Source organism: Eptesicus fuscus, chromosome 2 (assembly GCF_027574615.1).
Source record: "Eptesicus fuscus isolate TK198812 chromosome 2, DD_ASM_mEF_20220401, whole genome shotgun sequence".
Lineage (NCBI taxonomy): Eukaryota > Metazoa > Chordata > Mammalia > Chiroptera > Vespertilionidae > Eptesicus > Eptesicus fuscus.
In genome coordinates, this window is record NC_072474.1 from 92,882,453 (window position 1) to 92,896,494 (window position 14,042).

At 44.9% G+C, this 14,042-nt stretch overlaps 1 pseudogene; it reads right to left on the reverse strand.

Annotated features, from left to right (window-relative positions):
- Positions 1–478: 478 nt before the first annotated feature.
- LOC103285030 (transmembrane protein 126A-like) lies at positions 479–13,773 on the reverse strand (annotated as a pseudogene).
- Between the last annotated feature and the right edge of the window lie 269 nt (positions 13,774–14,042).

Below are 14,042 nucleotides of genomic sequence, written 5' to 3' on the forward strand. Positions count from 1 at the left end.
AGGCTTGCAATCAACGCTTAAATGTTTGGAGAAAATTCTTTCCTTAAAATCGTAAGTTTTGCTTTATTAGTTATAGACATTACTGTGTGACGGGAGAGATGCTGACTGTTGGATATTTAAAAGAATGCTAATTGTTGAATAAGTTGACGAGATCACCGTGTGGGCCTTCTTTGCGGGTAACCCACACCCCAAGTTCCCCATCAGAGCAAGACTCCTGCAGGCCCTTCTTCCTAGAGAGGGCTCCCCTAGTGCTCACACGTCTATTGTGTCGTTGTAGTTAGCTTCCCGGCTCTCTCACCCTGGACTCGGAACTCTCTGCCACTGTAATCCTTATAGTCCTAAAAAGGTATCCCATGTACCGAGGAGGAAGGAGCCTTGGGAGTTTTGAGTAGCACGTCGAAGTAGCAGAGCTGGGATGGAACCAAGGTTTCTCTTTCTCGTGAGCCCTTGATCATTATTATTATTGCGCTGAATCCAATCAACGGGACTCAAGCGCCGAATGATCATGCTGCTCAGTAGTCTGCTGCTCAGTAGTCTGCAAACGCAAAGCCACACAATTACAGAAACTCCCAGAGCTTTCCCCCAAAAGACTGGGACAAATCTTTGAACACTGCTTCCTTGAAGGATCACTCATGGGAGAACGTAATGAAAATATACAGCTATAATGTCGGCCTTACTATACATGATGTCACCTGCCTGTTACAGAACCCATGCACTGATAAGAAATCGGAGGCCGTGTAAAGTGATATTTCCTAACTTTTTTACACGGAGAGGCAGGAAAGCACAGTCGTTAACTGCCTCTATAAGGATTCTGGGCCCAGACTATCTGCCGCTGCTGTTTAGCTGAGTGGCCTTGGGTACGTCACTTATACTCTCTGTGTTCAATTTACTCATCATCAAAGGAGGCATAATAAAGGAATTACCATGACCTTGTTCTGAGAACTGAATGAAGCAATACATATAAAGAGCTTAAAACTGTTACTGTATCTGTAAAAGTGGCAGCAACCGTTTATTACACATCTGATCATTTATTATGGACACCCAAGTAGTTAGCTAAGGAATCATCTCCTGACGTTAGACTTTCATCTCTTTCTACCAGATCAGATCACTGCCTCGCCCCCTTTGGCTGGAACTTGCCCACATTTGTACCCTGCAGGCATGCTGTGCCCTCCTGTGCCCCATTCCTCGTTTCCCCTGCTGCATTTCTTTTCATTGTGTCATTGAAAACCCGGCTGCAGCAGAAGGGTTATTTATAGCTGGAAAAAATTAGTGTTATTTAGCTGGAGCTTTTCTGCAACCATCAGTCCATTACCGGGAGAGCATCCACATTTACATTGCAAAATCGTTCTGTTTTCCCAGTGCCTTGTAATCATTAATTAGCCACTCAAAACAATCTTTATGGAATGTCTACAGAGAGGGAAGCCTGATCCAGCCTCTGCCATCAGAAACCAGCCTCCTCCATGAGCTCAGACTCCCACACACCAAGCACTTAACCAGACAGCTCTACTTGGATGGCCCACACGCACTTTAGACATGGCCAAAAGTTAACTCCCCCTCCACACTGACCATCCCATTTGTTCCTGAGTTGGTTGAATGGAGCCACCATTCCCATCTCCCATCTGGAGTTATCCCAGATTGCCCTCACGCATCACATCTCATCTTTCACCAGGCGTGATCAGTTCTATCTTTGAAACACACGCAGCCTCTCTTATCTCCCCTAACACACATCAAGGTAGTGTGACCAGATTATTGAAAACCACCTCAGGGCCGGTCCCTCTTCTTCAATCTCTCCCTCTTCTAGTACCTCCTTCACATTGTCATGACATTGATCTTTGGGAAATCTGACTGTGCCACGCCCGCCTCCTCCTTTGAAATCCTCCCATGTTCCTTCACCATCCATAGGATGGAGTCACACTCTAAAACACAGCATCTCATCCCTTCATATTTTCAACTCTGCCTTCCCCCATAAGACTCATGTCCTGCCATCTCCACATCACTTTGATAATGAGGTGGGCCCGGCCGGCGTGGCTCAGTGGTTGATCATTGACCTATGAAACAGGAGGTCATGGTTCAATTCCCGGTCAGGGCACATGCCCGGGTTGCAGGCCCCATTACCAGCGTGGGGTGTGCAGGAGGCAGCTGATCAATGATTCTCTCTCGTCATTGATCTTTCTAGCTCTCTCTCCTCTCCCTTCCTCTCTGAAATCAATAAAATTAAAAAAATTAATGCCGAGGTGGGTTTGCTGCACTCCTTCACACCTCCATGTATTGTTCCCTCAGCCAGAAATATTCGTGCTACCCTGCCCAACCAGTGAACAATTTTTCCTCTTTCTAGACTCATTTGCAGAGTCTCCTGACCTATGAAACTTGTTCTGAACCTCCATGGGCAGAATTCTATACTTCCTCCTCTGTACTCTCCTACATGCTTCTATTCTAATGTCTATCGTATTGTTTAATAGTTGACATGTTTGTCCCCCAACCAGACTAAACACCTCCCAATTGCTATATTTGTCTTGGTATCCCCAGTACCTGGCACATAAGAGGTGCCCAATAAATACATGACTGTAGTGGCCAGAGCCTGTTGGGGGGTCTCCGACTGCCAGTCAACCTCCTCCCATGCCACACCTCCCCAGGCAGTCTCGGTCGGCCTCTCCTGAGAAGCAGCACTCTGCTGTCCACTGTGAGAGGCTGGTGGGAGCTGAGTGCTTAGGGTCTTAACTGTACTGTGCATGTCCCTGCGCCGAGTGTGGCTCCCTGGAGGGCAGCCCTAAGAGCAAAATGAGCAAACCCAGGTGTAAATGCTCCTGGTAGACAACCCAGCAACTTGTTCCCAGGTCTATTCGGGTTCCAGCTTGTTGGAGTAGAACCTTGTTTCAGAAAGTTGTGCTGTTTGGCCTGGGAACCAACAGAGTCCAGTCAGCACAGAAGGAGCTACCTGAATTCCCCCTGTGGCCCAAATCCCGTGTCATAATAGTCAAGCTACATGTGTGCTCAAGGTTCTAAGCTCCTGGAGAAAGAGATCTGTATTTAACTTATGTTAGGTTGCAAGCCCACCCCCACCCCCCACCCCCAATCCAGGGAAAATGTCATTTGTTAGGTGTGTGGGGGTTTTTTATTTTATTTTTAAAAATATTTTTCTTTATTGATTTTAGAGAAGAAGGAAGAGGGAGAGAGAGATAAAAACATCAATGATGGAAGAGAATCATTGATCAGCTGCCTCCTGCACGCCCCCAGTGGGGATCGAGCCCGCAACCCAGGTATGTGCCCTTGACCGGAATCGAACCTGGGACGCTTCAGTCTGCAGGCCGATGCTCTATCCACTGAGCCAAACCATCTAGGACTAGGTGTGTTTTTATGAGAATAAATTTTTCAAACAAAAATTAAAACTGTTTGCTAGTTTCCTAGTACCAACAGGCCCTGGGAGGTAAGTTCTGACTTACACTCTAACTGCAAATATTTACTGAATACTGGGCAGAGAGTTTACGGATTAATACACTGTCCCTTCCTTCAAGGTGCTTATGAACTATTTGAAGACAAACTTCTAAGAAAAGTTGAATGATAATATAAAACTATTTAAACAAATAATATAAGAAGAATATGCCCTAAAGGGGTGACTCACTGCCAAATGAGAGGTTCAGAGAAGTGAGAGGACGTTGGCCTCCAGGGCAGACTGACCCAAAGGATGCAGAGATCATGGGGCTCTTACCTGACAGGCTGGACAGCAAGGTGGTGGGCATTGGGGGTGGGGCTTCTTGGTGAAAAGAAATAAGCAGATGCTTTGGAATTTGGGGCTTGGGTTTCTGTTCTACCATTTATTAGTTAGAGATCTTGGGCATTTGTAAAGCTCTTTGCACTTAAGTTTCCTCATTGGAAAAACAGGAAGAATATTATCTGCTTCATGGGCGCCATGTATCACTCCAGACTGCAAACATTTAGCACAAACAGATGTGTCAAGCCCTCAAGAGCTACCACATGCCCAAACAATGTGGCACAGTGGTAGAGAATTGACCTATGAACCAGGAGGTCACTGTACAATTCTTGGGCCTGGGTTATGGGCTCAGTCCCCAGTAGGGGGAGTACAGGAGGCAGCCGATGAATTATTCTCTCTCATCATTGATGTTTCTAACTCTCTCTACTTCTCCCACTCTCTGAAATAAATAAAAACATAATATATATGTTAGTGACCCAGTGCATGAAATTCATGCACATTAAAAAGGAATTAATTAGAGGAAATAATTTAATATTGCTATTTGCCCTTTCTCTATAATAGAAGTGTCAGAGATGAAAGAAAATTAGTAAAATGTATATGAAAACCTTCCTCCTGTCAGATTCTGGGGCACGCCACAGGAACCAGAGTCAAGTCCCCACCCATCCACCTGCACCTCAAAATCACGTGAGACCCAGACCCGGCCAGCCCCATCCCCATTGGGCTAGATCCAGACCCTGCCAGCCCTACCCCTGTCAAGCCCCGCGGAGTGGGGGATGGGGCCTCAGGTGGCCTGTCCTGGCACCAGGGCAAGGAGCTTGCCTTGAGGTCCCCATCAAGCTCCACCAGACAGGGGGCATGGCCTCAGGTCCCCCGGCCCGGACCAGGGTGGGGGGCATGACTTGAGGTCCCCCGTCAAGCTCCACCAGGTAGGGGATGCAGCCCGAGATCCCCTGTCAAGCCCTGCCGGGCGGGGGGCACAGCCTGAGGTCCCCCAGCCTGACACCAAGGTGGCAGGCGTGGCCTGAGGTCCCCTGTCAAGCCTCACCAGGCGGGGGGGGGGGCACAGCCTCAGGTCCTCTGTCCCAGCCCAGCACCACGCAGCCTCAGGACCCTGCTGATTGCTCGTTAAGGCTCATTACGGGAACTCAGCCTCCACTATGGGCACAGCCATCTTGTGTTACGGGATCCCTGCCTCTGCTGTGGGCGCAGCCATCTTGTTATGGTGTGACAATCAATTTGCATATTCTCTCTTTATTAGATAGGATATATATACACACACATATACACTGAGTGGCCAGATTATTATGATCTCTGAAGACATAATAATCTGGCCACTCAGTGTGTATGTGTGTGTGTGTGTGTGTGTGTGTGTGTATTTTTTTTTAAAGAGTTACCGCATAAGGAGAGATCAGTAAATATTGGTTCCCCTTCTTCATTTACCCTCCAGGTGTCTATCGTTTTAAAGTAGGATAGCAGTGGAATGCAAGGCATGGGGTCAGTTATTTGGAGGCAGAATAAGCTTTTCTTCACTCTCCCCCTTGAAAAATTCCTGCCTCCTGTGCTACCTTTTATTAGGAAGAGGGTTCATCATTCCAGAGGCCAGAGGTCCTGATATGCAGCCTCTCCCTTGAGCTGTGCTGAGCCCTGGAGTGAGTCAAGGTCAAAGGCAGGAACCCGCTGTTTATGCCTCACTTGTTTTTCTTAATTGCGAAAGAGAACCACTAGGGGGCCTAGGAGTGAGCGTTGGCTCTGACCCCATTCATCAGGCAGAATGCCTCTGGTCCTCGCTGGAAAATGTAGCAGTCCAAGCCAACAAAGCACACAAGTGGGCCGAGAACAATACTTTCTGCACCTTCTGCAAACTCCTCGTACAGAACACGGCTCCCTGGAGGCTAAAAGGCATTCTTCACCCAGCCCATCCTCCACCCACAGCCCATCACGCGGGGGCCAGGGTTTCTTAGTTCTGATTCCATTTTTCAGCGTTGCCTCCTGATGAAAAGCTCTTGGGCTCAGCAGGATGATCTGTAATGATAGTAAATGGCTCACATGATGATTAGGCAATCTTTTTCACATCTTGAGCTGCAATCCATCTTGTAAATCCTTGCCACTGTCTGCATTCCCAGCCCTGGATTCTCAGCAAAGCCAGCCACCTGGAGTGGTTGCTTTGGGTTCTTGTTCCCCACCCTCACCCCCACCCAGTTTCCCACACCATAAGCAGATACTTGAATATCTATCTACTTTACCTGCTTACAGCAATCTTCATTAAAATCAATTACTCATTTGCAAAGAAAAACACCAAAAAACACAAACCTCAGGCCCCCACTGTGCCCTGAGGTCACAATAACTCAGTTCCCCATGACCAAAACTGGGTGGCAAAGCTTGTTTTTCCTTAGCAGGAGTCTGCTTTCACAAGGGTTCATCTCTTACATTTTCTTTGAGAGGCTCACGCACACTCCAGGAACAATGGAAGGAACATGATTTCCCAGGCAGGTTGCCTAGAAACCACTCCGTGTTTCTGAAACTAATTTAAACATGAAAATTCAGCTCCTGACTCATGCCAGGAATGCATGTCATGGTTTTCTCAGTGGTTTACTTTCGTTTTCTTTCACATTACAAAATAATGCATGCATGTTGAAGAAAAATTGAAAAGAATGTAATAAAATAAGAGTCTAGAAAGAAAAATACTCCCTGTAATCTCACTGTCAGAGGCAGCTACTGTTGTCATTTGAGGATATTTCTTCCAAGTTTTTTTTTTTCTATGCATTTTAAGTATCTTTGCTATTAATACTGAATTTACATAGATTATGTTTTTTCCACTTAGCATATTGTAAGCATTTTTCCCATCTGGCTACACTTTTCAGAAACCTGATTTTTTTTTAATGACCACATTATATTACAGTCCATTCTCCTTTATTTACTTAAGCATTCTCCTAATGCTAGGCATTAAGATTATTTCTAATCTTACACCATCTTCATAAATGTCATGATCATTTTAGTACAAAATATTTATTTATCTCTATTTCCTCAGGATAAAGTCATAAAATGAGTTTCAAAAAGCCTGAACATTTTTAAACCATTTTTTAAATGAACTAATTCATGTTTATGATTTTTTAAAAATTTAAACAGTACATTAAAAAGTAATTTCTATCTAGTATCATTTCCTATAGGTCACCACTGCTACCAGAAGTTTTCTATGAATATAGAAACACATTTATATCATTTCTTTATTTGACACTATAATTATTCTACCCCACTTGCTTTTTTCTCTTACTGGATCTTGGACAGCTTTCCACATCAATCCAAATTGATCTGTTATTTTTAGAAATTGCACAATATTCCATCAGATGATGTATCATCACATACTGCCCTGGGCAGAACTTCTTAATGCCCTTAATACATATTCAGTGAGCTGGACTCCCTCAGTGGGTCTGAATCCACACTACTCCATCCACATAACACCTTTGCTGAAGGAGGGAACAGATAGCGGCAAAGGTAACAGCAGCCTTACCTGGCTGGAATGAATCAGAATTAGAGGTCTCCAAGCCTTTTCTCTTTCTGTGGTTTAACTGAAGGTTTTACCAAATTGATATCCTTTCACCAATCTCTCCCCATTTCCTCCACATAGTGATTCCATGCAGTATTCGTTCTTCTATCTGGCTTATTTCCCTTAACATAATGTCCTCTAGGTTCATCCATATTGTTGCAAATGGCATGATTGCCTTCTTTTTAAGGCTGAATAATACTCTTCTCTGTGTGTGTGCATGCGCGCAAAACATTTTGTTTATTCATATAGCAACAGACACTTAGGTTGTTTCCATATGTTGGCTATTGTGAAAAATTTTGCATGAATATAGGAGTACAGATATCTTTTCAAGCTAATGATTTCATTTCCTTCAGATATGTATGCCCAAAAGTGAGTTTCCTGGATCATATAGTAGTTCTATTTTTAATTTTTTGAGGATCCTCCACACTGTTTTCCATAATGGTTGCACCAGATTTATATTTCTACCAAGTTTAGAAGATGCAGATTAGTGCAGCCACTGTGGAAAACAGTATGGAGTTTCCTCAAAACAATTAAATATGGAACTGCCATTTGACCCAGTGGTCCCACTTCTAGGAATATATCCTAAGCATCCTGAAACACCAGTCAGAAAGAATATATGCACCCCTATGTTCATAGCAGCACAAGTTACAATAGCTAAGATTTGGAAACAGCCCAAGTGCCCATCAGTAGATGAGAGGATTAAAAAGCTGTGGTACATTTACACCATGGAATACTACGCAGCAGTAAAAAAGAAGGATCTCTTAACCATTGAGGCAGCATGGATGGACCTAGAGAGTATTATGCTAAGTGAAATAAGCCAGTCAGAGAAAGACAAATACCATATGATTTCACTTATCTGTGTGATCTAATGAGCAAAATAAACTGATGAACAAAATAGAAACAGAAGCACTCTGCCAGTGTGGCTCAGTGGTTGAGCATTGACCCATGCACTAAGAGGTCACTGGTTTGATTCCTGGTCAGGGCACATACCTGGATTGCTGGCTTGATCCCCAGTGGAGGGGGGGGCCATGCAAGAGGCAGCCAATTGATGTTGATATTTCTCTCTCATTAATGTTTCTATCTCTCTTTCACTCTCCCTCTCTCTCTGAAATCAATAAAAGCATTTAAAATAAAAATAGAAACAGAAGCATAGATACATGGCTGACAGCTGTCAGAGGGGAGGGAGTAGGAGGGAACTGGATGAAAGGAGGTGAAGGAATTAGCTGAAGATCATGCTGTATATGCATAACCCATAGACACAGACAACAGTGTAGTGATGGCCAGAGGGGACTGGGTGGAGGTGGGCAAAGGGGGAGGGGAGGAATGAGGACATCTGTAATAGTATCAACAATAAAAATAAAGAAAAAAAAGAAGAAGAAAAAGAGCAAAGATTTCTAGTATGATGTGAACATCTTCCCTTCGGCTCCCTCTCAGTTCCTCCCTTTTCTTCTTTGTCTTCAATTTCTAAGAATGTTTCCCTCTCGTCGAAACAGAACATTCTAGTACGCACTCCTTATGTATAAAGGCTGCCAACTCCATGTTGGGAATAAAATTCCCTTTGGTAATTTTGTCACTTCTAAAATGATGATAAAGAAATCCATGCTTGTGGTTTGGGGTGCAGTGGGAGAGAGGAAGACCTGAGTTTGGGGGGAGTCTCACAGCACCTGTGGGAAGCTCAGTAAGGCGGACTTATCCCAGCCCAGAGGGCTGCTGGGAATAGAAACTTTAACATTTTTCTGAAGTGATGCTCACACCTGAGAATTATGGCAACAGGTATAATAGAAAGAGAAAACCCTACACTCTGCCATTTGCCAGCTGTGTGGCCTTGGGGAAGCCACTTACCCTCTCTGAGCTTCACTTTCCCTGTCCATCAGAGAGAGTAACAATCACTGTCTCAGAGAGTTACTGTAGCATTATATGAGAAACTTACAAATTAGTGGAGAAACATGCCATTACTATTATTATTTTTAGTTACTATGGGAGTAAAACAGGCCTTCATGTTCTGAACCCAATTGGCTCAAAGTAAATTGTAGTACTTGACAAATATTGCCTTTTCTACTTGGAAACTTGACTTAAAAAAAAAACACAAAACTGAGACAAAAGAGCAATTCCTAAAGCAAAAGGAAATTGTTAAATATCCAACTACTAGAGGCCTGGTGCACAAAATTCGTGCACGGGTAGGGTCCCTAGGCCTGGCCAGCAATCAGGGCCGATCGAGGCCTTCCGGCTGCTGGCCAGGGCCTTCCTTCATTCCGCACTGCCCCTGGTGGTCAGCACACATCATAGCGAGTGATCGGTCTCCTGGTCAAACTCCCACAGACAATTTGCATATTAGGCTTTAATATATATAGATCCTTGACCTCAAAGTCTCACTTCATACATTATTTCCTCTTTCCCTAATATTCTAGCCCAATATGTGTAACCCCTTGCTTCTACCTCAGGGCCTCACAGGAAGCATGGATACGCAGACAGGACATGTCTTTGCCCAAATTAGTTTCACTTCCTCCCAACCAAGCCAGGTCACAGCAATGGAGAGCTGAGGGCTGCATTTCTAATTTTATCAAAGCAAGGAAGGCAAGAGACTTAACTCAGAGAACCTGGGGAGGCAATGAACTTTTTTGAATTGGTTTTATTTTATTTTTCCCATCCTCGTTTATCCCTTCTGTGTCCTCCTCCACCTCCACCCATCCCCCTCCACCTCCCCAAGGTGAGGCAATGAATTTTAAGCTGCCAACTGCACTAGTACCTCATCACATTCCTTTGTCGCCTTCTCTGACCCCAAGTCTAGCAGGCGTCCATGTTCTCATTAACAAAGCAACGTTCATAAAGAATGATGAGTGAAGCAACCTTTAACTACTACCTAGCTACCATCTGACCTCACTGGAAGGAAGCTACCTATTGAAAATATCAGAGAATAAAAGATAGAAGGGAACAGGTGCCGGAAACCGAACATTGTCACTTGGTAGTTATGTGAAAAGGGAACCCGGGAAGGCTGGTCAACCTTGAAGCTAAAGGTCAGAGCAAACCACTCCCTATCTAATTGAGACAATGGTAACTGAGGCAACTTCCCCACCAAATAATCATGTAAATCCTTATTGATAAAATAATCTGTCTGTTACTGGAATTATCTGCCTAAGGGCAATGGGTGTATCTCAGAACTCCAATAAAAGGGATAGCAAAGGCCAGAGCGGTAGTAGTCCTCCCACTAGAGGTGGGCTCCCGCCTGGCCTCACATTTTCCCAAATTGATTCTTTTCTAGCTTCTCTTCATTTTGATTGCGGCCTTCTCCAGAAACCAGACCTGAACGGGATCTCTGAAACACGCGGGACGTGACAAGGGATCCCACACAAACAGGGTCCCCAGCATCATGCAGCCACATGCTAGCTCTGGAAAGCTTCTGCACGATGAAATCCTCAAGAAGCCTTCTGAAAACCAGATGTCCCCATCCTTCTCAGGACCCCTGCCCTCCCCCATAGCTCTCTGCAGATCTCATCTCCAGCCCCACCCTGCTGCCACACCAGCACAAGCATAAGCTTTGTTGAACTGCAGATAGCCTTGGGAGCATCATTCTCTCTGCCTCACCGATGCTTCTATTTGATATCCTTTTCTGCTCCTGTCTGGAGAATGTTATTCACTCACCTGAGGCCCATTCTGTAGATAGAGCTCGACTGACCCAGAGGAGAGGACATCATTCTTGTTGCAGCTGGAATATATCTGGGACACAGCTTGTCCCCCACCCCCCCACCTCCCCGCACCACCACCACTAAAGTGTAAACAGCTGCAACTTGGACAACGTCTCCATTGCTGAGGATTTTATCTGTCTTACAAATTGGTTTAGAGTTACGGGAGTTGGAGCTGTCAGACACCCATCCATAGCTGAGAGAGAAAGAAATATCTTAAAAGATTTGTTAGCAGCCACTTTGTGCCAAACAGAACTCACATTTGTCTTGTATCTAAAAAGCTGGTCTTTGACTTTGAGTGGGTTTTCGCCGATGCTGTCAGAAAACATCTGAGCACTAAATGGAAGTAAAGATGAATTGCCTCTCTGACGAGGCAGAAGGTAAGTGATAATAAGGAAAGGAATGTTGACATGATTTTGTCTGGTGCTTGATGACCTTCAGGGCCCCAGGGAGCGCTTTGGGACCTCTTTTCCCTTTTGATCTTGCAGAACAGTCTGAACGGACACAGAGGCCTTCCATATCAAAGAGTAACCTGGGTACATACAGCAAAAGAATTTTCCAGGGAAAGGAAAAGCACACATATTTCAATAAGCAGAAACATGAACTCCTCTGTCTTGCCTATTAAACTGTAATTTCTTCTCTACTTCATATCCTACCAACCAATTACGCAGCAGTATCCTGCAATCTGCAAAGAGGGCAGTAACATTTAGTTTTCAGAGTGATTTCCCCTTGCTCCAGGCCAGCTCTCCCCATGCATATCGGCCACCTGCCTCTTCCACAATCCCTCCTCCCTCAGGCATCAGAGAGTTGCACTTATTTTGGTATCTTCTTTCAATTATGGGGCCTTACGATGATCTGATGGATGCAGGTATACAGTCTCTTCATGTCTCCCACTTTCTTTTTTTTCATAATACTTTTAAAAATTGATTTCAGAGAGGAAGGGAGAGGGAGGGAGAGATAGAAACATCAGTGATGAGAAAGAACCATTGATCAGCTGCCTCCTACATGCTCCCTACTGATTCAAGCCCGCAACCCAGGCATGTGCCCTGACCTGGAATCCAACTGTGACCTCCTGGTTCATAGGTCAGCTCTCAATCACTGAGCCATGCCAGCCGGGCTCCCACTTTCTTTTCTTGCTTTCCTGCCTCCATTACACACTAGCCCCCTCACCGAGATACTTCCATCCCCAGCAATTTGTCCATGATCTTGCTTGCCTCCACCTTCTGATTAGGCTAACCTTAGAGTCCATGAGGCTGAGTGATATGGACTGAATATAAATCACCAGAACATCAAAATTCTGGCTTTTTGCTTCTAAGCTATGTGATCTTTGACAAGTTAGTTTATTTAGCATTTCAGCTTTAAGAAAAAATAGTTATAATACCTCCTTATAGGGTTTCTGAGATGATTCAATGAGAAAATGTACATTACATTTATGGTACATTAAGTGGTGTTTGTTTGTTTTTCTAAATCCTCGCCCAAGCCCTAGCCAGTTTGGCTCAATGGATAAAACATCAGCCCATGGACTAAAGGGTCCCAGGTTCAGTTCCAGTCAAGGGCACATGCCCAGGTTGCGGGCTTGGTCCCCAGTAGGTAGCATGCAGGAGGCAGCTGATCAATGATTCTCTCACATCATTGATATTTCTGCCTCTCTCTCCCTCTCACTTCCTCTCTGAAATCAATAAAAATATATTTAAAAAATAAAAATAAATTAAAAATAAATAAAAAATAAATCCTTGCCCAAGGATATTTTTCCATTGATTTTTAAGAAGAGTGGAAGAGAGAGGGAAAAACAGAGAGAAACATCAATGTGAGAGAAACACATCAATTGGTTGCCTCCTGCATGAGCCCTGACCAGGGCCCCGGGCCAGGGAGGAGCCTACAACCAAAGTACGTGGCCTTGACCAGAATCGAACCCAGGACCCTTTGGTCCATAGGCCAATGCAATGCTCTAGCCACTGAGCCAAACCAGCTAGGGTTTAAGTGCTTATTAAACAGCAGTTCTTTTCTTTCCACATCTGTTTCCCCAAAGTAGTCCTGGATTGGAGGACTCTTTGTCACAGACAATACTACAGAGTCTGGCGTTATTATTACCTGAATTTCAATCCTTCCCTTCTTTTTTTCTTCTTTCTATTCTTACAGTTTTATTTTTGTGCACACATTTGCTTAACAACCACTGAATTTTTAGGCCAGGTTCAGGTAATTGAAGAGCCTTTATAAGCAGTTTACATTGCCGTATGCTGAAAACCCAGTCTGGAGCAAAATGGGGAATAACATCTTCCTAAAGATAGGATGAGAAATTCTGATCCAGTAGGTTAAGATGTTTCCTCTCTCTGGTAGCAGGGCTGAGGCATACCTGGCTGCGAGGCCACCATTCACTGGAATAGCCAAGAAAACGGAGTACAGACCACCAAAAACAAGTCCAGCCAATCCACGACTGGTTATGGTACAGGTTTCACCATTCAATTCACCTGTGTTCAATGGCAAACTTACACTTTTGTAAGATACTGTCCGCTGTCAAAAATGGGGTCGCTGCCATTGGTAAACCAGCAGCTACACGAGCCTGTGTCACATTTAAGACTGTTTGCTATCAGGCCACGGAGAGCAGCATGCAGCCCCACATATGTTGGTCCATGTTCAAGTCGATTCCTTCCTGCTTCTGGAAGTTGGTTAATTTTCCTCTTTGTGGTGTCCACAATGTGTTCTTTCTTGAAAGTAAAATCTGATTCATGATTTTCCTTCTTGAGCCTTATGATCTCCCTGCAGCCTTCCTCGGCCCTAAGGCTCACACAACCTTCACTCTGCGGGCTCAGCGGTCTTGGGCAGGGGCGTGACTCCCTCATTCAGTGCTTTCCTGCATCATTCTAAGGAACCCAGTCACCTGTCGTCTGGGGCGCTGTCCCTGGGGAGGCAGTTACGTCTCTTTTGTCAGACGTCACTTCCAGAACCAGTCTTTCACGCTCACCGAACGCAGCGGGGGCTGCTCATTACGAAACTGGGAGGATCCTCTGTGGTTCCACACTTCGCCCAGGGAGCCCTGGCGGCCGCTTGGGAGCCAGAACAGCACCGACCTCAACCGAGAACTTCCTACTCGCCTTGCGCTCTGAGGGCG